Below are 25,924 nucleotides of genomic sequence, written 5' to 3' on the forward strand. Positions count from 1 at the left end.
TATTTTTTTTTTTTGCAACAAGAAATGGGAAAATAAAATTTGATGAAAATATATTGTGTGTTGTTGAGGTTACATAAGAAGCATTCCTTCTCTTCTGTGATTAGGTAATGATAAATGTTTCTGAGGAAGCCAGTTCTTTCCAACAAATTCTACCTGTAGGCAGAACGTGAGATTGCCTATTGATAGAGAAAATGAGAGCCAGTGTGCTCTGTTCTAATCAGAAGCCACCTCATGGTTGAGCAACTTGCTCAGAAACAAACTTGAGAAGCCCTTGAGGACTTTCGTGGATTAGTTGATGATGGATTCTTTTTGGAAGAGGATTGAAGCCTTGAGCTTCTTGCTCTGAAAGCATGGATGAAATTTCCTGCTTTTTTCCTACTATGAACACAATTAGTGAGAAAAATTATGCAAGGGCTGGGGGGAAAGATTGCCTCTGTCCCAGCTAATGGGCTGGACACAGAGGTGATGAGGTGGTTTTACTACGCATATGGCTGAGACACAGGTTATGGTGCCCCAGCAAGTCCTGGTTGCTTGTTGGCAGTTGGTAATGTCTGTTTAAATCATACGGTTTTTATTGGGGCTGGTGAGTGTGTTCCAGTTGGTTTCAGTTTCACAAATAGAGAAAGGAGGGAGCAGGGGATGAGAAAGGCCCGGTTGGAAGGTTAAAACTTCATTCTCCCTCTTGTCAGATATGTACCCTTCATGGGGTTTCCTCTTTTCTTTTCCATCTTATTTTGCTCTCTTCTTTCACTGCAGCTTTTCTTTTCTTTGTGAGGTTGAGGATCAGAGAAACAGCCTGAAAGGGGAGAGAAGCAAAGCGCCTCCTTCCCGCGGGTTCCTCATTCTTATGTTTGTCACTCCCCATTCACCGACGTCTGTTTCCTCTCCAGTCCTAGAGAAGAGCCAACTGATAGTCTTCTTTTATTTGAACAAAGTGGGAGCCCTGCCCCCAAAGAAGTGTTCTGGCGGCTAAGCTCCTTCAGTGAACAGTGCTGACACAGGTCTTACGGGAGGTGGTGGTGGTGGGGTGCAGGGGGAGGACCAACATGCTCCTTAACAGGCAGATGGAGATGGCGGAAGGTGGTCAGTGCTACAGGAGAGAGTGAAACCAGGCCAGTGTCATGCAGGTTGCCCTGGTCCCTCTTCCGGTGTGGTGTGGAGGGAGGGGGCAGAAAGATGGTTAGGTAATCTTCCCTGTGAAGGGGGACACGAAGGAGAGTGAGTCAGAAGACATTTGCAGGCAAAGGAAGGACCAATGCTAAGTCTCCAGGCCGGGGCATTTGGGTAAGATGGGAGGATCATAGAAGGGAAGTGTGCTTGGAACCCAGTCTGGGGGAAAAGGCTAGAAAGAGTAAGGAGTGGTAAAAGTTATGAGCTGTTTTTCTGTTTCTGTTTTTGTTTTTTTGAGACAGGGTTTCTCTCTGTAGTCTTGGCTGTCCTAGATTTGCTTTGTAGACCAGGATGGCGTTGAACTCACAGAGATCTACCTGCCTCTGCCTCCTGAGTGCTGGGATTACAGGCATGGACCACCATGCCTGGCTTGTTTTTATTTTTATTCTTAAAGATTAATTAAAGAGTAACAATTTTGGATAAATGTAAGTGACAGATTTATTATATTTTTGTATCGTCTATGTAATCACTTCCACGTGAAACCTTGATTGGCAAGCAGACAGACCCAAGAACTCTAGGAAAACTTTGTTCTTAAACATCTCTCCTTTCATTCACCAACAGAGAAAGAACAACAAAAGGGCCACAGAAATTTCCATCAAGTTTCTCCCAATGCTACTGAGATAGAAGGGGTTTAAGTCAGCACCATGTTGACATGTTTCTCTCTAATGTTGAAAGGGACAAGTGCTCAAGTAGGGAGCCAGGATTGTTTAGAAATTAAGGTCTGCGAGTTTCCTGATTAGAGACAGTGTTCAGAAAGAATCCAAGGTCAGAACTCACTGGCTGGTGGTAAAGAAAAGGGCAGAGGGTTTCAAAACTTTCGGATTTGGGCAATCTATTGGTGTTTTTTATTTTCTTACTTTTAGGTTGGTATATAGGTGCTGGGTAATCCTTGTTGCTAATATCTTTATTCTTGCTCTGCATTTTCCTCGCAAGATTCTGAGGGGTTTGCCTCCCTCATAGCATGTATACTGTGCAACCTGCTTGAGTTGACTTCATTTTTTTTTTTTAAGGAAAGGAAAGTGAGTTTCAGAAAGATTCACTCTGAAGTTTGGGGTCCTGTATGGACCTGGCAAACGCACTTGTGTACTTGGTTCTTGCCCTAGTTAGGTCTCACTGCAGGCTGAGAGATTTATCTTTGAAAAGTGGTATAAATCTTCGAAAACGCTTGCAGATCTTCACTCTTAAGCCTGCTGCTTTTCTGAGTTCTAACTACAAACATATCTTCCTTTCCTCCCTCTCTGTGGCTTCCTTGGACGTCAGCCCACAGCTTGTGAGTGTGCTCCCCCTGACATGGGGGGTTTTTCTTGCTGTTTCTCTGAAGACCTTCCCTTTCTATCTCCCTCGAGCTGCATCTGGTCCTCCATACTTAAACTTAAAAGGCTTGATTTTTTTTTCTTCTCCACTCCCCTTCTCCTCACAGCTGCCAGGACGTTCATCTTGCCTGCCCTGTTGTTTTGATCTCAAATTCTAATAAGGATGTTTTCAAGTTTCTTTCTGAATCCATTTAAAAAATATTTTATCAACAGGACTAAGAGGCCATAAAAGGGAGCCCCAGTGTTACTCTAACACACACACACACACACACACACACACACACACACACACACACCTTTCTGAATTCCTGTGAGCTGGACTTGACCTTATGGGTTGTAACCCTGTCAGCTGCTCCCCACCCCAAACCCCAGGAAGAACCATGTGGTCTCATTTGTGTTCCTTACTTACCACTGAAAGATGAGGCTTCTGACACCCCCAAATCCCATATATGACTCTTGTAAAGACAGTGATGTGTGACTTTTGTTTTATTATATTAATTTGACTGTGACGGTTTCTTTTGACAGTCCATGCCGGTGTTCTCAGGGGCCCCTTGTCCTCTGCGCATCTGGCTTTATTGTAGCCCTTGTGCTCACACTTACACAAAGCATCTTTATTAAGCCCAAAGTAGCATTTCCCAAAGGAAGTCACAGAAGCTTCTGTCCTAGTGACTTTTGTTTGGAGTGGAAGTGTTCAGACACTTCTTCTGGATCCTCTGAAGGCAAGATTTCCTCCAGACTTAAGTGAGGGTCCCTAGCCACTTCCTGGCTATGGCCCTTACCACAGCAATTAACTTTATATGTTTGTGATTTGGTTTTGTGAACCTGATTAGTTTGTTGCATTGATGATCTCATGTGCTAATTTTTAGTTTGGTTGTAAACAAAACAAAACAAAACAAAACAAAACAAGGTTTAAGTCCAGAGTGAAATTAAAATGTGGCTTAAAAAACAAACAAACAAACCACTAATTCCAAACTTCATAACTTGAAATCTAGCAAATGAATTTTGTTCACATTTTATATTAAAGTGTCCAACCTGTGATTTTAAAAAGTGTTGGAAACACCATGTATCTCCTTAAAAGATTTATAATGCTGATTAGCATATGAGGCTTCTGGGAGGTTTGTAAGAAGGAAACCAAATTATTATTATTATTATTATTATTATTATTATTATTATTATTATTGAGCTTGCCTCAAGTTTATTTGTAAAAACAGCATAGGACACTGGTCATCTGCAAATAGTGTGTAGGTGGGTGTGTCACACCAGTCCATCTGTCTTCACATAGGCAGAAGCCTTTTCTATGGGGCCTTCACAGGGGCCTGGGCAGCTTTGGGAGCCTGAGCTGGGGCTGCAGCCTGGGCCTTAGCTGCAGCTTTCACCTTGCTTTGAACCTTGGGCTGTGGTTGGTACAGCCTACTACCCTTGCTCATGTAGCTTTGAATCTTCTTCCCAAGCTTGGGATGAACGATGAAAGCAAGCCGGCTAAGTTTGCAGCTGGGGCCCTGTGGCATTTTGGGCTTAAAGGCCCACAAGGGCCTTAATGGCCTCTGCACAGGCACTCACTGCCTTTGCATTGTTTGCCTGCATCTTCTCAGGCCTTTCTTGTTGTGCTTCTTGGCAAAGCGCATGTTCCTCAGAAACTTGGGGTCAGTTTCCTTAAGAGACTCGTATCTTTGTGACCAGGGTTTCTTGATGTCATTTCTGTGCCATTTGTGGGACTGGTTGTGTGTGGTGTGGTTCTTGGACTTGGCCATGTCTGCATGGTAACCGGCGGCTCCCACAGTGCCTGGGACCAGAAGAGAAACAGAAACCAAATTATTATTTTTTCAACTTTTCCAAATTTTCTTTCTTTCTTTTTTTTTTTAAATCATGAAAACTCTAAAGCAGTTAGTATAATAGCTTTTAACTATTCTTTGGGAAAGATGTGGGAAAGTGTTATGTGAAAAGATATCATTGGGGGAAGAAAGAATTCTTGAACATGGCAGCATTTTGGAAAAGGATATTGATTTTATTTTTTCTTTTTTAATTAGTTTATTTAGATTACATCTTAATTGTTAATCTCCCTCACTTATATCCTCCCATTCCTCCCTCCCTCCCTCTTTCACCCTATTCCTTTCCCCTAGGTCTGTGACAGAAGGGGGCCTCCTCCTCCATGATATGGTCACAGCCTATCAAGTCTCATCCTGGTAGCCTGCTTACCCTTCTGAGTGCCACCAGGCCTCCCCACCAAGGGGAAGTGGTCAAATATGGGGCACCAGAGTTCATGCCAGACTCAGTCCCCACTCTCCACACACCTGTGGAGAATGTGGTGTCCGTTGGCTAGATCTGATTAGGGGTTCAATGGTTACTGCATGCATTGTTCTTGGTTGGTACAGTAGTTTGAGCAGACCCCCCTGGATCCAGATCTGTCCATCATGATGTTCTTCTTGTGGGTTTCTAGGACCCTCTGGGTCCTTCTATTTCCCCATTCTCCCAATTTTCCCTCACCTAGAGTCCCAATAGGAAGTCCCCATCTCTATCCCAATCTCCTGGTAAGTGAAGACTATCATGGGACATCCCTTTTGAGCTAGTGTCCAATTATAAGTGAGTATATACCATGAGTCTTTCTGGGTCTGGGTTAACTCACTCAGGATGATCATTTCTAGTTCCATCCATTTGCCCATAAGTTTCAGGATCTCCTTGTTTTTAATAGCTGAGTAGTTTTCCACAGTGTAAATGTACCACAGTTTCTTTATCCATTCTTTGACTGAGGGACATTTAGGTTGTTTCCAGGTTCTGGCTATTATTAGAAATAAGGCTGCTATGAACATGGTTGAGCATATGTCCTTGTTGTGTTCTGGAGCTTCTTCTGGGTATATTCCAAGGAGTGGAATAGCTGCATCTTGAGGTAGCCCTATTCCTAGTTTTCTGAGAAAGTGCTAGATTGATTTCCAAAGTGGCTGTACAAATTTGCACTCCTGCCAGCAATGAAGGCGTGTTCCCCTTTCTCCATATCCTTGCCAGCATGTGCTGTCATTTGAGTTTTTGATCTTAGCCGTTCTGATGGGTGTAAGATGGAATCTCAGAGAGTCATTTTGATTTTCATTTCTCTGATGACTAAAGATGTTGAGCATTTCTTTAAGTGTTTCTCAGCTATTCGATGTTCCTCTGTTGAGAATTCTCTGTTTAATTCAGAGCCTCATTTCTTAATTGGGTTGTTTGGTTTGATGGAATTTAATTTCTTGAGCTCTTTATATATATTTGGATATTAGACCTTTGTCAGATATAGGGTTGGTGAAGATCTTTTCCCAGTCTGTAGGCTGTTGCTTTGTTCTGTTGACAGTGTCTTCTGCCTTCCAGAAGCTTTTCAGCCTATGAGGTCCCATTTATTAATTGTTGACCTTAGAGCCTGGGCTATTGGTGTTCTGTTCAGGAAGTTGTCTCCTATGCCAATGAGTTCTAGGCTCTTCCCCACTTTTTCTTCTAAGTTCCTTTAGAGAAGCTTAAGTCTGCATTACTTGCTTGCTTCTCTGAGTTCTCTTGTTCCCGGCTTTCTTCTGTCGGTGCTTTTATCAATGTTTCCATTTTCATCTTCAGACCTTGAAGTGGTTTATTGATTTCCTTCATCTGATTGTTTGTATTTTCCTTAATTTCTTCCAGGGTCTTTCTATGGGCCTTCAGATTGTGAACTGTTTTATTGATTTCCTTCATTTGATTGTCTTTTCCTGAATTTCTTCCAGTGTCTCTCTACAGGCCTCTTTAATGTCTTCAATCTGTTTGGCTGCATCTTCCTGCATTTGTTTACAGATTTTATGTTTCCTCACATTTGTTTACAGATTTTATTTGTTTCCTCCATTATCATCTTCATAACTATGTATTTGAGGTCATTTTCTTGTGTTTCAATTGTGTTTGAGTTCTCAGGGTTGATTTTTTGGGGATAGTTGAGATCTAGAGGTGCCATATTGTTTTTTGTTTTTACCCTGGTGTCTAGTCATGTTGCAGTCTCTGATATGGGGGACCCCAATCCAAGCTCTCCATTCCCCCTGGGCCAGTGGGCCCACAGACCGGTCAGAGAGGGAGACAGAGGGCACAGGTGAGGCAAGCATGGTTGGTGCTGTGCTTTGGTTTTGTGCCCATGAGTTCGCCCACCCCTCAGGCTTTCTCAGGACTTGCGGGTAGGTCTGAGGTCAGAACCACCCGTTTTCCTGGACCAGCAGCTCCAGGCTGGAGTTACATTGCTCACAGTTCAGTCTCAGACACCAAGCTCCTCCCAATTATCACTGGCGAGAACCAGTCCAGATGCTGGGAAGTGTGCCCCCTTCCTCCGTGTTCTTAGATCAGTCAACCCGACTGCACAGCATTAGAGCTATGGCTGGAGGGTGTGTTCACAGCTGCCAGGGCCCCTGTGGATGCCTAGGTCCCTCCGTGGACTGGTGGACACTGATCCTCCTTCTTCAGCCCCCCTGGGCCAGTGGGACCACAGACTGGTTAGGGAGGGAGACAGAGCACAGGGGAGGCAAGCACAATTGGCGCTGGGCTTTGGCTTTGTGCCCATGTGATCGTCCGCCCCATGGGCTTTCTCAGGACTTGCGGATTGGTCTGACGGCAGTACCACCCATTTTCCTGTGTTTTCCCAGGGGCCAGCAGCTCCAGGCTGCTGGGGCCAATAGCTAGGTTCCTGCCTGGTCCTGTTCAGAGCGTGTGCAGCTGTGGCTGGATAAGGTATCCACAGTCACCTGGGCCCCATGTGTGGCACCTGGGGCTTTCTGTGGACTGACGTGGGGTGGGTGTGTGGTTGGGGGTCTGAGGACGGATCCACCTATTTCCCTGGGATTTCCCCAGGCCAGGAGCTCTGGTACTTCACTACCCTGAGTTCAGTCCGATATACCGAGTTTGTTCAACAGAGTATGGCTGCAGTTCGCTGTTAGCAGGTGGGTTCTGGTCCCGTCGTTGGATGACTGGAGGCCAGATTTGCCTGTGGTCTGCACTGTGTGGACCCCTCTCACCTAGTGTTCTCCAGGTCTTGCGGTTTGTGACTCCCAGTAAGGTCCTTAGTATCCTTCCTGTAGATTAGATTCAGTGTGTGGTTGGTGTTGCCATCTTGGAAAAATCATTGATTTTATTTTTAGGTTATCTGACATAGATTAATAAGGACCCATGTGTTTTCAGTGATACATAGTTTTTTTTAAAATTTTCTTTTGAGTTTTATGTCCCTTTTAAAAAATACTTACTTGAACCATATCCAATTGTCATACATTGTGTTGGGTGATGGCAATATGAAGATCATTCACACACATACACACACGCGTGCACACACACACACACACAGGTACACACAAGCACACCTTATTTAAATAGGATCATGTTACAATGAGAAACACTAATAAACAATGTGTATGACTAAAGTAAGCACCGCATTTGTGGCATCAACTAAGTGCTTTGAAATAAAGTAGCAAGAGCTTAGCTCTGCTCTTGAACCTTTTCCAGGGGCAGAGGATGCTTGAGGTAGACCTTTTGTTTTTTTTTGTTTTTTGTTTTTTTTTTCTTTTGTTTCTGAGACAGGGTCTCTCTGTTTAGCCTTGGCTGTCCTAGACTTGTAGACCAGGCTGGCCTTGAACTTACAGCAATCCTCCTGCCTCTGCCTCCTGAATGCTGGGATTTAAGGCATGCGCCACCATGCCTGGCCTAAAGGAGGGATAGATACTTACCCAGAAGTCCAGCGCAATAGACTGGAGGTAAGTGTTGAAGGAGGAGGCAACAAGAAATGTGTTCAGGTAACAGGACAGGATTTGGCCCATTTACCCACTTGACAGTGATTCATGAAGGCTGGAGTGCAGAGTTCCATGGAGGGGTTGGGAGTGTGTCAGAAGACCATCATTTAGCGCCTTCTTCAGACTTGGCAGGCTACCAAGACCAAAATAACACAAGTGAGATCTATTTAGAAAGGAAACGTTGGCTGTGGGCAGATGGGTCATGGATGGTTCGAGGTTGCTGAGGAGCTACAAAGGGACAGTGCATACCTCATTTTCAGAATGATGTCCGTGGTTATCACAGGCGAATGTGTGCCTCCCATCAGTAGCTTCGCTTTCATAATTCATCTCCTAGGAATCTCAGAAAGCCTAGGAAATAAACACGCTACTACTTTGTTATCTGAAGAGCTAAGTTTTTGAATGTCAAGTATTTTATCTCAGATTGTCCACAAACAAAAATTAGGGAACACACTTGCTGCCAATCTGTGCATTTTGCATCATATTTCAAATTTGGAGTATTCAAAACTCTTTATTTTGTGTGTGATCCTATGGAAGGTTTTTTTTACTGTAGACTTGTAAAAGCTCTCCCATCTCTTGGTCTCTGATTAAGGAATTGCAGACTTTTCCATGACAACCCATTAAATCCATCTCTCTCCTCCAGGGCAGCTGGTCTACTCTTAGGCTGTCTTGTTTATGAAGCTTAGCTTTTGTGTTTGCTGAGCCACAATTGGAGGGTTCTGAATTTCTGTAGGGGTAGTAAGTTAATTGTGTCCCACTAGTATTGTAAAACTCCAAGAACAGAAATCTACTTAAAAGAAGCTTGAGTCTCTTTGTTTGGTTTTGTTTGTTTAAAGCTGAATGCTTAGATTAGGAACTAGAGACTTTAGTGGGTAAGATCTCTGATTCTGGGGAGTTGTAAAGATCCCAAGACTGTTGCTTTCCATGCTTCTAATTAATAAGGAAAACTCCATATAAATCTCTAAAGTCTTGGTCTATACTCACACTTGGCTTGGAAACATGCGAATCCTTATCCAATGACTGTGTCAACACACCTCCTAAACAAGTCCCAAGTCCTGTTTGTAAACATGAGCTGGTTTGTTTGTTTTGCTACAGAAAAGGAATTCTGCAGAGCTCAAAGAAAGATTTATATTCTGAATCTTGTCCCTTAAAGAGAACATTCTCATAGAACAGATAAGTTGTAAAAAGCGAAATAACAAGTATTTAATACAGATGATATGTAAGTTGATAGATACTGTGACTAACTAGAGGCCAAACATTATCACAGAATTCAAGGCAAGAGACATGGATGTAAACTGAGTCACATAAGGATGAAGTTACAAAAACAAATACAAAGCCAAGCAAAAACAAATGACAAGGCAAGAACAAAAAACCCCAAACCAAACCAAAACAACACCCCAAACATATAAACAAACAAAGAAACAGAAAACCAGCTGAGACTCTTGGAGAAGTGGACTTGGGTAGATGGAAAAGAAAGGAAGTCATGAAATCAAAGGTGAAACCAAAAGCATTTCTAGGAGACAATCTGACAGCACACTCCCTGATCTTCTGGGTCTTAACAATCTTTCTGTCCCTTCTTCTGTAATGTCCCCTGAGCCTTAGGTGCTGCAGTGGTCTTGAAGATGTAGCCCCTTCTGGGCAGCATATCTCTGCATTTTGATTGGTTGTGGTTTTTCTATAATGGTCTCCATCTGTTGCAAAGAGATGTTTCCTTGATAAGAGGTGTGGACTACACTTACCTGTGTGTATATGAAAGACAAATATTTATTTATTTATGCATGTATTTTGTGTAGATAAGTATTGTCTGTCTGTCAGAAGAGGGCATTGGATTCCCTTGTAGATGATTGTGAGCCACCATGTGGTTCCTGGGAACTGAACTGAGGATCTCTGGAAGAGTAGCCAGGGTTCTTAACCACTGAGCCATCTCTTCAGCCCCTAAAAATATTTAGAAATGATCTTTGTGTTGACTATTCTTGGTTGTCAACTTGACAACATCTGGAACGAAATAAAACCCAAGCAGCTGGATACACACCTTCTGATGGCAGCCTATATAAAGAACATGGCAGAAAGAAGCTTATCCTTATAGGCAAGTTCTTTCCTTCACTGGCATCAGAGCCTACTTTGGGATTCTAGCATGTGCTGAACATGATACTCTTGCCCCACCCCCCCCATCCCACATTCATTCATTCTATCAAGTCTGTCCCTCTAGAGAACCATTACTAATTCAATATCGCTTTTAAAAAGTGGTAGTTGTAGGCTCTCCTACAAGACCCATGACCTCATTAGCCCTGGGTAGTCTGTCATATTTCCAGTATTAGACATGGTTTCCTTCTTGTTGAGCAGGTTTTAAGTCCAACTAGAGAGCTGTTGGTTACTGCCAAGGTATGCATGCCACTACTGCATTATTATTATTATTATTATTATTATTATTATTATTATTATTATTATTATTACTATTATTATTACTGGATTATTGTGCCATGCTGGTCATTGATGTGGATAGGTATTATTTCTATGTAAGGCTATTGGTTGCTTCCTTCTTTTGGAAGCTTGCATGGTGCCTTCTGATATCATGAAAGCTAGTCTTCAGGGAGGAGGCATTTAGATTAGTTCCAGCTCAGGCACTTCTGGGCCCAGTGTCTGAACTGTACGGTGTCTTCATCAATAGAAATTTACCTTCCATTTTTGATGTTGTAGGGGAAACCAAGGATGATAGCAATGGTCTATGATGTTTTGGGAGTCTCTTGGGTAACCTTGACCAACAGCTCAAAGGAAGAGTTCTCAGGGCTGATGTTGAGGTTCTTATTAGGTAAATTTTGGCTTTGAGAGGGAGCATTGTCAGCCCATATATACAGACTTACATGCACTATAGATTTTATAGATGTGTTTTAAGTAGATAGTTAGTATTATGATACATTATACCTTTTCAAACATCCTTTATTCTTCCCCATCCTTACAACCATGCAATGGTTTCATCTTGATTTCTTGGTTTCTGTAGTTTCTCCAGGATGTACACTAATATCTGAATATTTGCAGCAAGGAGCCTCCGATGAAAGACGCTATGTGCCCTTTGTCTTTCTGCATCTGGCCTGTCTCACTCAATATGATCTTTTCTAGTTCTGCCTATTCGCCTTCAAAGATCATGACGTCATTTTTCCATTTTATCCATTTATCAGTTGATGGACATTTAGGTTATTTTTGTTTCCTAGCTATTGCTGTCTTTGTTATTCCTGTCAACTGGTTTTAGTTTTGGCTTGTGCTTTTTTTTCTAAGAATTTGATGTACATGGTTTGCCTCATTAAGTTATTTATTTGAGAATACTTTAAAAAATATCTATTATTATCACGTATATCACTGTCTCACTAAAACTTCCTACTGGATTTGAAGCTCATGAAAACTGAAGGTCTGCGAAGTGAGTCAGAGTACCAGTCACTTTTTGCCGGGCTGTCTGCCTTACTTCACAGATGAGGCTTCTTCTGTGTCCCCTGCCCTGTCATGGGTAGCCAAGGCTCCAGCTGAGCTCTTTCTGCTCCTTTGTGCTTGATTCTTTGTCTCTTTGTCCACACTGCACAGCTGTCTTATCACCCTTCTGTGATTTCAGATGCACTTCCACTCTTCCTCTTTGGAATGGGGGTCTCTTCTTTGCTAGCTGGTTCTATTTACTGGCATCAAGTAGACCGAGCTTCTGATCTGCTATCTTAACCTGCAAGCAGTGGCTTACAGAATTAAAAAAAAATTTCTTTTATTTGTTTCTTTTCAAAGAGGGTCTGAGTATGTAATCTTGGCTGGCCTGGAGTTTACTATGTACACCAGGCTAGCCTTGAACTTACAGAGATATGGCTGCCTCTACCTTTGCCTCCCAAATCCTGGGTGGCTTTGTATGCCAGCACATCTGGCCTAAATGCAATTTGTGTGTGATGTATTAGTTTTTTGCCAGGGAAAAAGTTAGCAAATCAGACTGAGGAAAAGAGGCCAAGATAGCAGCCATGGCAGGGGAGGCAGAGAACCTGCAGTGAGGGTGTCCAGTAGGGGAGGAGAGCCCCTTCCCAGGTGAACCAAGATGCTCTCCCTTGAGTGGGGGCAACATAGCTTCTTACTAAAAGGTTGGCTTCCAGATTTGGACCCATTCACGTCATACACACCTCGATCTTATTTTGAGTGTGACTTTTGCGCTACAAGTCTCTGGTGCTTCATTTTGATTGTCAAAATGATTGAGTTGAGAAAAAAAAATCTAGAAGATTAGAACAGCATATTGTTGGGATTATCTGTGAGGATGTTTCCCAAAGAGATTGGATTTGTATTAGGGCTCTGTTCTAAATGATGGTTTAATCCACGATGGATTCAAAATCCTTATAGATTATTGGGAGATATTGAAGAGGGTGGGCCTTTTAGAAGAAGTGCTGTTGGGTTTAGCAGTGGTGGTATGCGAAGGATCCACAAAGTCACTCCACTTGGTAGGTTCTTTATTAAAGAGACATTACAGACACTGTCTCTGGGTGAGGTGGGGGAAAGACTAGGGGAGGGAGCAAAGCAACCCGTCCTCTCATAAGGTGACCCAGGCAATATGCAGGGAGAGCACATGCGGCTTACACCGGACTGTCAGAAATGTGTTGCGTCTTGGCAGCTGGTGATGACTCACTGAGTTTCCGGGTCCGGCTGTGGGAATGCCTGATGTCCTGTTGTTGCCAAGTGCTCCGCAGCTGGCCAAAGAGGTGCCCAATTCCTAACAAGTATGCAATTAGTGTCTTTCAAGGGTGTTTCTTTGCCCCGGTCCCTTTTAGCTATGTCTCTGTTTCCTGGTTGCTGTGTGGTGAGCATCTTTCACACCCACCTGCTATGATGATTCTTGCCTTGCCACAGGCCTAAAATTTATAGGGCCAAGTAACCATTGGAAGAGGACTCCGGAATCTTGAGCCCAAATAAGACTTTTGTCCTTTAAATTCTTTCTCTCAGGTATTTGATAACAATGACAAGACAAAACAAAACAACAACAAACAAAAATCAAGTCAGCACAGTGTTCTCTTTAGTTGAGGTTGATGCTCTACTTACATCATAGGTTTATATTAAAATTAAATGGTTCAGCACCTTAAAGTACACAGATCACTGAAAGCTCATAGAAGATGATAACTTGCACTGGTATTTTTGCTATTAACTGATATAAGAAAGAAAGTTCACTCTTATAAAGAAAAAGTTCACTGAAAATTAAAAAAAAAAACCTTAAATTTATTCAGCATAAAAGTTTTTATAAGTAGAAAACCCTGAGTTGTTTGAGGTTCTGCCTTGATTCAAAACTTTGAATAGTTTTTTTTTTTTTTTTTTTTTTAGAAATCATTTTTGATATCTGAACTGTTCAATGGCCTTTGGCATTTACACATTTAATAGCTTTATTAAGGTCTAATGACATGCAATAATCCGTACAAACATAAAATATGTTACTTGGTGTTTTGATAGATGTGTGTAGTCATCAAACACTATCACAGGGAACACAAAGATGCCCTCTCCAGTTTTGATGCACATTCTTTGTACGATTCTCTCAACTCTCTAGCAGAGAACTTGAGACAGGTACCCTGGGGAGTCTTATCCTCCTGAAAACTCCGTAGAGAAAGATAGTAAAGGCGCATTGTCCTCTCATGTTCTGCCAATCCATAACGGACTTAAACCAGCAAACCAGGACGGAAACACAAGACATGTCCCAGAATAGCTGAGGCCAAAGCAGATGAGAAATTATCTAGTGTATCCCACCACAGCTGGAGGATGCTTTTGTAGTCATCCACAAAGGATGGAATGTGTTCCTCCGTCCTCAAGTTTACATATGCAAATCCTACCCCTCTACCCCCCCCCCAAGGGAAGATGAGGTTTGGAGATGTGATAGCCTGAGACAGTATAGGCCCTTGTGAGCAGGATTACTGCCCTGTTGGTAGGGACCCCAGAGAGCTGGGTCACACTTTTTAGACTGCGAAGGCCCAACGAGCGGATCCCATCCACGAGCCAGAAAACACACTGTGTCTGGAGCTACTGGCCAGTCTCTAGAGCCGTAAGAAATATATTTGTGTTTATAAGCCGGCAGGTTGATGGTACTTTGTTATAACAGCCTGCACCAACTAAGCCGTTGTTCGTTGTCAAACTGGTCTGCCACTGAGCTGTGTCCCTGGCACTGTGGAAAGAACTAGATGGGAGATGTGGGATCCTTACGTAGTGCTCAGAGACACGTTTGAGAGAAGCAGAGTCTGGGGAGATGCTGAAAGGAGTAGCGGGCGAAGGGAAGGAAGTGATGCATGCTGTGTGTCACCACGTGCTGGACATGCTGTCTCACCTAAGTCTCCCAGCCAGCCTATGAAATGGGTCTTAGGAGCCTATCTGCAGACAGGAATCTGAGGCTGAGAGAGGTTAAGTAATTTACCCCCAGATTATAGAATTCGTAGTGGTGAGGCTGGAGGTGGTAAGAGGTCTGTTCCTAGTCAAGGAATGCAGAGAGCTAGGGGACATTCCTCCTGTAATGGCATTGCATCCATCTAGCTGTGGTCTCTACCTGGAACTGTGCCTAGGGTGTAGCCCATTGCTTCTTGGTTCCTGTTGGTACTGGCTTTGCCTCTGGTTTCCAGGGTTAAGCCAATTCCAACTGTCTGAGGCTCCAGGAATCAGGTTCCTACTTGGAATTGTCTTCCTTCTAGGGCCAGACACCCATGCAGGCTTCTTGGTCTCCATCTTTGGGCCTAGGTCTCTGTCCCTGTCCTTAGACCTCCAATGCCAGCCAACATCTTGTACTGTTTCTGCCTTCTGCCTGATTTCCCGCCCTTCATCTTGGATCCCACTTGCTCACCACTCTTGATAACTCCCTGTCTGCCTGTCATCTCACTCTTTAGTCCCATGTCGTATGAACGCTTGCTCTGCTCTCTCACAGTTGGCCTAACCTCACAAGAGCTCTACTCTTTCTCAAAGTAGACGTTCCAGATGCAGCCAGCCCATGGCCCATGCCAACCCCTGCCCTCACTTGCCTCATGTGACTTCACCACTGGCCCCCTTCTGCCGTTTATCTCCTCTTCAGATCTGATGTTGGCTTTGATGTAGGAAGCACTAGCAGATCAGTCTTGGTTTTAGCAATGGCTTCCTTCCAGTTTGCATTTGAGCTTAGTCCAATGGATAACGAGGAAGCAACGCCTTATGCCGAATGTCTTGGTATCACTATGAGGAACTGAGCACCCAAGGCTTGATGCTATGATGTGCTAAGGTTGCCAGATTAAACATAGCACTGGAAATGTTGCTGGTAGTCTCCATGGTGAAATTTTCCCTGCAATTTTTCCCCCTCTTATCTCTGAGGCCACTTTCACACAAGTTTTAATAGGTCATTAAATTAAATAGGTCCAATTTTCTCTGTCTAGCCAAACTGCAGTTAGCAGGGTCTTTGTATAAAATTCATCATAATGAAGACATTTTACTTGTCTCTTTTCTCTGGAATTGCCCTTGTCACCCAAGGGTGAGAGGCACCCTTCTGTGTGTTTTGCTCCAGGGAACTTGATTAGCACACAGAAATGTGGGTATAGAAAAGGTTTCCTTTGCTTTGTTTCTGTTATTAAAGTTGGAATGGATTGGATTTGGCTGGCTGGGTAGCCAGAGCAGAGTGGCAGTGGAGCAGCTGTTTAGAGGCCACATGGTTGCAAGGAGGTTACAGGATGAAGTGCTGTACCCTGCTTCTTTCTGCCAGGGCAATTCCTGACTTGCACACAACGCCTCTAAATCTTCAGAAAGATTGTACTTGCCTAGTGCCTCGGCCATAGCTTACCCACGATGACTGATGCATCAGAGATGAGCCCAGCCGCGTGGAATAACAGCCACGTGACCACGGTGAGATTTGAGTCATCCGTTCTTTTTGTTGGAGAAGCAAAATAAGATATTTGCATTTCACTTGTGTTCTGTAAATACAAGCGAGAGGTTAATCTACGCACACTCCCATCTTGGGAGAGTGTGTTAGGATTCCAGAGCAGGTGGGAACACAATTATGCTCTCAGTCACAAAGGGAAATCACTAGCCATGCTGAAATGGAAGCTCTGTAAAACGGGAGGGTAAGGCTAGACTAAGTGTGTGGAACTGTGTGTTAAGTCAGAAAGTGCTGGAATCACCCCTGCTAGTCTATCCCTCACCTCACCTTCATTAACGGCCTGGTTTACTCTGCAAATCTTCCTGTAATTCTTTATTCCTGAGAAATAAACCCAGCAAAGGTAAGTTTCTTCAAGTCACCGTTGTTGCCTTTTTATAATAGAGTTTTAGCACGTCAGGCTTCTTTCTTTTTCTAAGATAAGGGTTTGATTTCAATTACAAAATTACCACTATAAATAGTCAACTGAGTTCATGGGGTATCGGTCTCATCAGGCAGTTAATTTACATTGCAAAAAAATGTATGAGTCATTTAACTGAAATAAAAAAGTAAGTGACAGCTTGTTGTCACGTACTGCCTTCCATCCACTTTGTCAGAAAAATGGAAAGTGATTTTGTAACCTCTCTCGTGTATTTCCAGAGAACTATAGACTTTGATTTATTTGCTAATTAAGAGTTATTTTATTTATGAGTAAGAAACACTATGTATGTGATTAAAGATATAAATGAGTTTTTTCTTTCAGGATTTGTATTTTGGCAAGCAGAGTTCCCTTGCATGGTGTGTGTGTGTGTGTTGTGTGTTTGTATGAGATGTATCTACTTCAAACTTTAATGCTTATCGTTTCTATGATAATTCATTTTAGTACTGGGTTTATCAGTCTAGGTCAGAAGGGATAGGTCAGTGGTTAAGAGAACATTCTGGGTTCAGTTCTCAGCAGCCATGTTAGGCCAAGTTGCTGTAAATTTGGATGCTTCTGGCCTGCACTGGGAGCTGCAATTGCGTCCATGTACAAAGTGAAATAAAAATAAATCATAAAAATGAAAAACCTTTGGGTACAGTGTATTAGCTGAGAATTAACTCCAACAACAGAAAGGCTCCTGGGTTCTCCCAGAGGCTCCCAGAGAGGTACTTCAGAGCAGGAGGTTGTGCCCAGCTGTTTAGTACCTGTGGCTGCTGCCATTATGACACAAGATGGGTAGTCCAAACCATGGTATCACATTGAAAGGACGGGTATCTTCTGAACTCGAGGTGAACTAAGGAGTCTGGCTTTGGGAGTCTAACTTACCCAGACACCTCTCTCAGGTTGCCTGGCCACACACCTTGTCTCACTCCCCTCCCACCGTTGCTCCTATTGTTTGCTTCCTTCATCCTGGAATTTTCATTTTCTGGACCCGTGAAAATACCAAGTAACATTAACAGGTGAGATCTGTTATGCTGCACTAGTCATACGCTATCATTTCCTGGTAGGCTTCTTATCATTTCCTGGTAGGCTTCCTATCATTTCCTGGTAGGCTTCCTATCGTTTCCTGGTAGGCTTCCTATCATTTCCTGGTAGGCTTCCTATCGTGTCCTGGTAGGCTTCCTATCCTTTCCTGGTAGGTTTCCTATCCTTTCCTCATAGACTTCCCTTCTATTTGCTATTTTAATCACCCCAATGGCATGGGTCTTATTTACAGCTCACTTCAGAGTTGAGCAAACTGTGGTACCAAGGGCTAAACAATGTGTCCAACTCCAACCAGCTAGTGAGCAGGGAAGCCAGGATTTGACTTTAGGCAGTAGAACCTCACGCTCCATGTTATAAGGCAGCAGCACACTGTGCCCAGTGCCATGACACTGTCTTCTCTCTGCTTAACTGGTTGTTACTTTCATGGGGGGATGGACATGTACAATCTCCATCACTTGTGACTACATATGCATTGTTATTGTCTTTATCACTACCCTCTATATGGCGGGCACATTTATATGTGAAGCACCTCTCACATATTAGATTTAGTTCTCTCAACATTCTTATTAGATAGATATAGTCCCCATGTCACAGTTGTAAAGATCTTGCTCACAGGAAGTGGTTTATGGCACCATAAACTACATGCTCAGTTTATTAAGGGGAGAAATAAACTGAGAACCAGGGATGTAGCTCAGTGGCAAAGCAATTACCCAACTGGGGCAAGGCATTGGAATCTATCCTCAGCATTGAAAAGAAAAACAAGAAAACAGATAAACGGATGATGACATGATGAATTCTGTGTTTTAAGTACTAGGACTCCTCTTTTTTCCTGCTAGACTCTCTGGGTCTTCAGGTCAAGTTCAGATCGCTCTCTCTCTCTTAAGGGAGGGCCCTTGAGTCTCCTGTCCTTCATCAGATGTCCCCTTCCTCACTCAGTTATTGTCTCTCATGACCTCCGTCAGTTAGATACTCACTTGGGATCATTGGACTATACCCTCTCCCCTTAAAAACAATGAGAGAGTTCAGTCCATTCCCAGCGCTGTATGAAGCTCCTGAAGCAGACTGTTTGCTTGTGATATCTCAGCTCATGTCAGTATAGCAATGGGAGCCTTGACTTCCCCCCAGCGTTGGGCATTGAACCTAGTGAACAATGGTATGCCAGACAAGCTTTCTGTCACTGAGAAATACCACCAACTTCAGCTGTGAAGTGTTTAATTTGCCACAAGACCGAAAGGCTATTTTGGCATTATAGGGTTACTTTAAGAAAGATAAAATGATGTCTAAACAATGAAGCTTCTCCCTGGGTGTCCTTGGACAGCCACTGGCTCGAGAGTCCTTAATTCGAGAGAGGTGCAGAGAAAGGAATGGGTGCAAACCAATAGCAAGTTCTGTCATGTTTGCTGTGAGCCCAGGCCAGGTGGCAGGTATGAACTGAGGGTCCCAGCAAGGCATTTCCCTGAGCTGTTCTGCCCCTCTGCCACCTCAGCTGTCCCACCAAGACTAAATTATGATAGCTTTCAAAGGAGCTGGCCTTCTCCTCCTTGGCAAGACTCCAGCAACTCTGGATGGGGACCCACCTCTTGACCTCTGCCTTGTGTGGGAAGAGCACAGCTCCCACCCAGTGGGAAGGTTAAAGGTCACTTACCACATTTTGGGCAGCTTGCTTTTCCCTATATCTAGGCAAAGACAAACTACAAACAATTAAAAAATACATACCAAGTAAAAGAGAATCAGGGACCTAATGTGTAACTAGATGATTTAACAAAAAATTTTAAATAAAATATTTTATAGCCAACTGTGAACAGAGTATATTCCTTTTGGCTGGTTTTTCTTTTTCTTTTTTCTTTTCTTTTAAAATTTTTTTCTGGTTTTTCATTAGAACAAGATTTTGTCTCCCTGACTCTGTTATTTGGGGATAGATGTTGGCTAATAGGAACAATCTACACCAACAGGTTATTTTTCACTGTTCTGGACCAGATTTCTTAGCATAATGCATTGTTGTGGTCCTCCGGGTCTGTGATTCTCTCTTGCCAAGCCTGTCTCATCAGTTGCCTGTTGTCCTGCAGATTTTTGAGGCATTGGAATCCTAGCAACAGATCTCTCATCTAAGTGGGATGGGCTTGATCACCAGTCTCCCACAGCTTGGTAAAAGTTTTGTTCTTGTCAACCATGGAATTGCTAGCTCTAGATTTTTTTTTGTTTTTGTTTTTGTTTTTGGGTAGTGCCTGTTTTCCCTCCAATTTAGTGGAAGAATGTGCCTTAATTTTTGAATTTGAAATCAGATGTCCAAACAGACATGTCTCCCTCCTGGAAGGTAAGATTCAAAGCTTCTTTTCCATGGGGAGGACCTGTATCTGGGTTTTTTGGGCTTTTGTTTGCTTCCTTGATTTTGCATTAAGCCATTGATAACAGAAAATTAAATTACTTGTAGCCTATTGCATTATAAGAATCTACTAATTCTACACATTTTTTCTTAAATGATTTTTATAAGTATGTAATGCCTTCACGTCATCTCCCCTCCTCCTTCTACACTGTCTTATGATTTCTCCCCTCTCAAATTCACGGTCTCTTTAAACAATTGTTATCGTTACATATATGGACGTGTGCATTCAATAAACGAATATATAATAGCAACTTGCTAGGTCTGTTTAGTGTTATTTGTATGTGCACTTTTAGGGCTCATCGCTTTGTTTTAGCCCCCGATTAGGGGCTTCATACTTAAGAAGCCTGCGTCTCCTTCTCTCAGCAGTCATTAATATGTCTGTAGCTCTGCCTTGTGAGAGTCCCCTTGTCGTCAGGCAACCAGATTATTACATGGTACAGCTTCCTTGTCATACACAGACAATGAAATCTGGCAGCAGATGTCCTTCCTGGTCCTTTGACTTTTACAGTCCCAGTTCTCCCTTCTACACTGTCCCCCCTGCCTGCCCGCCCCCCCCCCCCATCGCTGTTCCCTGAACCTTAGGTGTATGGGTTGTTGTAGATGTGTCAATTCGGTGTAGGCACCTCATTTTCCCTTTCTACATTTTGACCAGTCTGGGCTTTCTTTAATGGTCTCTGTCTGCTACTTTTTTTCAATCATTGCCTCCTAAATCTTATATATTTGTCTTTTTAAAAAATTCTTTAAAATGATATAGCTTTCTCTCTCTCTCTCTCTCTCTCTCTCTCTCTCTCTCTCTCTCTCTCTCTCTCTCTCTCTGTGTGTGTGTGTTTTTGCCTGACACATGTGTGTGAGTCCCTTCTGATACCAGACAGAAGAGAACACTGGATCTGTTGGAACTGGAATCACAAGTATTGTGAGCCACTTTTATGGGTGCTGGGAGCCAAACTCAGGTCCTCTGCAAGAGTAGCAAGAACTTGTAACCACTAAACCATTATTCCTATGCAAATTTCCCCTCAGTAACATGTGATAAGGTAAAAGTTGAGATTATGCAATAGTAATAAGCTATAACTCTTAAAATATTTCCCCTCAAATTCTAAAGGAAACAGCAACAATGCTCCCATATTCTAGAACCTGTGCTAGGGGCTGTGCCCTGTCAGGTCACTGAGCTTACTCTAAGACTCTGGATAGTAACAGTCACTGTCCCTTTCTTATGGGTAGGAAAGAGGAACAGTGGCAGAGCCAGGGGGAGGCTGTGTAACACATCACACTGTAGCAAGGAGCAGTGGAGCATTTGGGTCCTGGCAATCTGGATTCTGGTTGCACTCGCCTCAGTTTGCGCTCTACTTGGTTAATAAGAAGAACATAAAAAATGAGAGGAAGTAAATTTCCACTTTTCTATCCTTCAAAGATGTTTGTTAAAAGGCAACATTTGATACTTTGCCATGTGCACTTGCCAGGTTTTCATCTGTGTACAAACGTTAAAGACCCAAGTCGTTTCTCTGCACAAATTATTTGGTAGCGTCTACTTCTGCCTTGGTCCTTTCTAAGCCCAAAGCTTTTCTTTACCCCTCATCTCATCAGCTCAAGGTTCCATTGTACAGAAGGATATAATTTCCATAATAAAATTCTGGTTAAAAGATGCTCGAGGTACTGGCGAATCTGCAGGGAGTGACTGCACATTGTTTTTAGGTTTATACTTGGCTATTTCCTTACAGTAGATTCTTGGAATCCTGTCTGGGTGGTGGACATTAGGCCAAGAAGATACTCTTTTTAGGTCTTTCCTGATCTTGCCAACTGCCCTCCAGAAAGATTGCCTCAAATTTCATTAACAACCATATTCAACAATGGTGTCCATTTTCCTGCACACTGGATACCTTGAGGGTCATTATTCTTCCTGCTCTATTTATTAATCAAAAACCAGAGGAAAAGGAATTCAATGCACAATTCCTTGATTTACAAGTTTAAAATGCAATTATTCCTTGAGTAGACGTATGTATGTAAGTTAAGATGTCAAAAGAACAAATATTTGTGTAACTACTGTTAGCATTTTCTTGGGTAGCTTCCATAAGCAGGTTGTGTAGACACAATCAAAGGCATGTATACATGTGCATGCACACAAAAATATATGTGTAGTTTTTTTCTTTAAAAAATTTTTTATACATATATGTAAACGTATCTTGATTATATCTACTCCCTCATTCAACTTTTCTTGGGTCCCCTCAGTACATCTTCCCCCCAGTTATTATTATTTTTAAAATAACCCACTGAGTCTAGCTGGCAATGCCTATATGCACATGGTGTGGGGTCCTCTCTTGGGACAAGGACAACCTAGCAATAGCCACTCTTCCCAAAGAGAAGTGACTCTCCCATCCTCAACAGCCTCCAGTAGCTTCTCAGCTAAGAGTGAGGTATCAGGAGCCCTTTGCCCACCCGTGTTGGAATGTTCAGCTAGCTTGATGTACAGGTAGCCACAGCTACTGTGAGTTTATGTGTGGGCAGCATCATGGCCTATCCAGAGGACAGCATTTACTGTACGCCTTGTATCCTGTAGCTCTTGTAATTTTTTTCACATCCTCTTTCTTCAGTATTCCCTGGGGTTGGATGTGTGTGTATATAACATAAATGTCTTGTCTATGGCTGAGTACTCATGGTCACTTATTTTCAACATCTTAAGAAAATGTCTTTTATTAATTCTTTGAGAATTTAATATAGTGTATTTTGGGTACACTCTCCAAGCTCCTCCCAGACCTTCCCTCATCTCTCTACGCCCACTTTGTCTTCTCCACCTCAGGCTTTTACAATCTTTCTTTCCCGAGCCCTGGGGAGATGGTGAGATATAAATATTTCACCTGCGGTTGATTCTCAGTACTTTTAGTATGCAAACTGAAACAAACCGTGCACTGGTTTACCCTCCTGCTCTTGATTTACCACTATATCTGGGTGATTGTTCTAAACTTGTACACAAAGAGTTACCTTGTTTAAATATTGGCACAACAATGTATTATAAAGAAATGGCCGCTGCAGCTGGTCGCGTGTTTACTGGCTGTGGGCATTTCTTTCTTTATTATTGCCTGATAGTATTCAATTCTTTTTTGCATTATGGTTTTAGTTATTTGTTGTTGCTCATGATGATATATCTAAAATTATAAAGCCATTTGGGTTAAATGACGCAAATTTCTTTTCACATTTCACTGTTGTCTCTTTATTATTGTTTTTTTGGTATTTTTGTTGTCCTCTGTTCTCATGTGGATACAGATAAGTGTTATGTAATCAAATCTTCCTTTCTCTTTTTTCTGGTTTCATTTGCAAATGTTTCCTCTATGATCAAGGTTTACCACTGTATTGTTGCGTACTTGAATTCTTTTGGCTCAGAGAATTTAGCTGTTGTGAGCAGCAATCCTGTGTATGAAGATATCTTTCTGAGGTCCAGCTTTCGCTTCCTTTGATCATGTACACGGGAGTAGGATTGTTGGGTAATCTTACTCGCATTTTGCCTTTTGAGGGGGCTACTCTGTTTTCCATAGAAATTTCACCACCTTAAAAACTGATCAGCACGGTACAGAGGTTCCAGTTTCCTACACCCCTACCAATACTTGATATTTTCTTTTTTTTAAAATTTAATTAATTTATTCAGATTACATCTCAGTTGTTATCCCATCATTTGTATCCTCCTGTTCCTCCCTCCCTCTTGCTTTCAATACTTGACATTTTCTACACATTATTACACGCATTTATTTATTTTGAGCGTTGAAATATAAGTTGGGAGTGCTTAACGCGGCACACATACGGCAGTCTGAGGCCAACCTGAAGGATCTTGCTTCTCTCCTTCTACCACGGGGATCCTGAGAATTCAGCTGAGATCATCACACTTGGTGGCAAGCCCCAATATTTCCTAGGCTTTTTGTGTTTGTTTGTTTGTTTTTGTTTTTGTTTTTGTTTTTTTTAGAATAGCACATTATATTGGATGTGAACATAAGTTATTCTAAATGAATCATTTTGGTCATAATTTAAAAAGGTAAAACCTATCCCACTTCAAATAGTCTATAAAGAATGCCATAAAAGCATGAGGCATGAAAGCCTGTCCTTGGGAGATTTGTTTTCTACGAATCGGTTCCATTTTACATATGCTTTATTTATGAACTAATTTCTAATGGATGTGAGCTGCAGTTCAATGCCCATGGTCCAAGTAGGTGGCTTGTGAATCGGAGTTGATTAAGATGAAATGGCTGATTGGCTTTATATTGACTTGGGTGTTGTTGGTGGCTAAATGTTCGGTGAAGAAGGAATTGTGGGAACTTTGTTTGCCTCTGTTCCTACTGACTTAAAAATGAGTTCTACATTCAGCACCCAGCAGGGATTTTCTAGTCTCTGAAGGCACTGGGGCACTTGTGACCATGAGAAAGGCCTTTACTGGCTTGAGAGCTAGGTGATTAGGGCAAATACCTTTATAAGTGACTATTGAGTGCTCCACTGTAAACAGGACAACTATATCACTCCCTCCAAGGCTGAGGGCACATTGTGGAAGAGGAGATGGAAAGACGGTCAGAGCTGGAGCGAGGGTCCGGCACACTGCTATGCATCACTGACTTCTGGATATGATCTGTCCATTGCAGTTCTGAAAACATAATGGCTTCACAAACCGAACAAAAATAAAGAAGCGAACAGCATAAAAGTAGGCAAGAGCCCTGGGATGAAGAAAGGGGTCAACAGGAGTGGGAGGAAACAAGACAGGGTAACAGGGGTTGAATACACACAATGTATTGTATACACTTATGAAACTGTCCGAACTTTTAAGATGGTAAAATGATTTCTAATAGAGGTGACACTAAGAGAGACAACAATGCAGGCATCTATCTCATAGAGCTGTGAGGACCAAATGAGCCGAGGGAGGGGAGTGTGGAGCAGTATTTTTTTTTTTTACCATGGAAGCGCCACACAATTGCACTGGTCGTTGATGTGGGTGGCATTTTGTGGTTGCTCCTGAGGTCAGTGAGATTTGGCTTATTATTCTAGATGTCCTGGATAAAGGTGTGAAGATCTGCTGTGGGCTTCTTCCTAGGAGACTTGGCTAGCACACGATATGTTTTGCTCCTCTTCTGTGTAGATGTCCCTCTCTCTCTCCTTCCTTCCCTCCCACCAACATGAAAAGATTCTAGGTCAAATTCTGAATGTGTATCGTCATCCAGTGTGAGGTTGCCTTTCAGAGCTATGACCACACCCTCCTCAAAGCGCACCATGTAATGTAAGCCAAGGATTTGTTTTCCACTAGCCCACTCTCCTTCACTCTCAGAGGACACAGATATCCTTGCAGAGTGTAACATAAAACACTAGAAATCCCCCTCTCCAAAATATAGCCATGCCATAGAGTAAGCTCAATTGTTTCCTTTCATTGTTTTTCTCTCATTCTTTTTTTTTTTTTAAAGAGAAGATAAATTTCTTTATTTATATAGAAATAAGGCAACTTTTGAACATCCTCACTGGGGCTGTGGGAAAATGATGAGTAATATTTATATCACATCATCAAACATTATGTATAATCTTTTACCTCTCCAATGCCGGACTTCTGTTCTTTATAGCACTTACAGGAAGCTTTGCGCATAGTGGGTGCTAAAATTTTTGTTTGAGTAGATTGCTATAAAACATATACATTTAATTATATTTTCTAGGCTCTCTACATAAAAAAAAAAAAGAAAGCATCCTATCTGAAAGAGCCTAAAAATATACCTCTTTAATCCTTGGTCTGAAATTATGTTTGCTCCCATTGGTAGGTCCCGTCGCTAGGTCCATTATGCATGTCCGTCTTGCAATCCAGTTTCCTACTTTTGTTTTGTTTTGTTTTTTTTTCATCATGTATCTGGTACTTATTTATCAACAGCCTCCCATGTGAGACACCACGCTGGATGTTTGGATGTTACCTTTTCTTTTCTGCCACCGGAGGTTGAACGAATCACTTTAGGTTCACGGTGACAATGTCACTGGAGCGCCCAGGTGCATGGG

At 42.4% G+C, this 25,924-nt stretch overlaps 1 protein-coding gene and 1 pseudogene across 5 annotated transcripts in view; one reads left to right on the forward strand and one right to left on the reverse strand.

Annotated features, from left to right (window-relative positions):
- The window catches only part of ESR1 (estrogen receptor 1), a 366,771-nt gene that overhangs the window by 41,234 nt on the left and 299,613 nt on the right, over positions 1-25,924 (forward strand). The window lies entirely within an intron of this gene.
- On the reverse strand, positions 3,673-4,284 carry LOC311594269 (large ribosomal subunit protein eL29-like; annotated as a pseudogene). The gene has a single exon. The product of its transcript is annotated as a large ribosomal subunit protein eL29-like (transcript).

The sequence above is a fragment of the Acomys minous genome (assembly GCF_964271855.1).
Source record: "Acomys minous genome assembly, chromosome: 3".
In the NCBI taxonomy this organism is placed as follows: Eukaryota; Metazoa; Chordata; class Mammalia; order Rodentia; family Muridae; genus Acomys; species Acomys minous.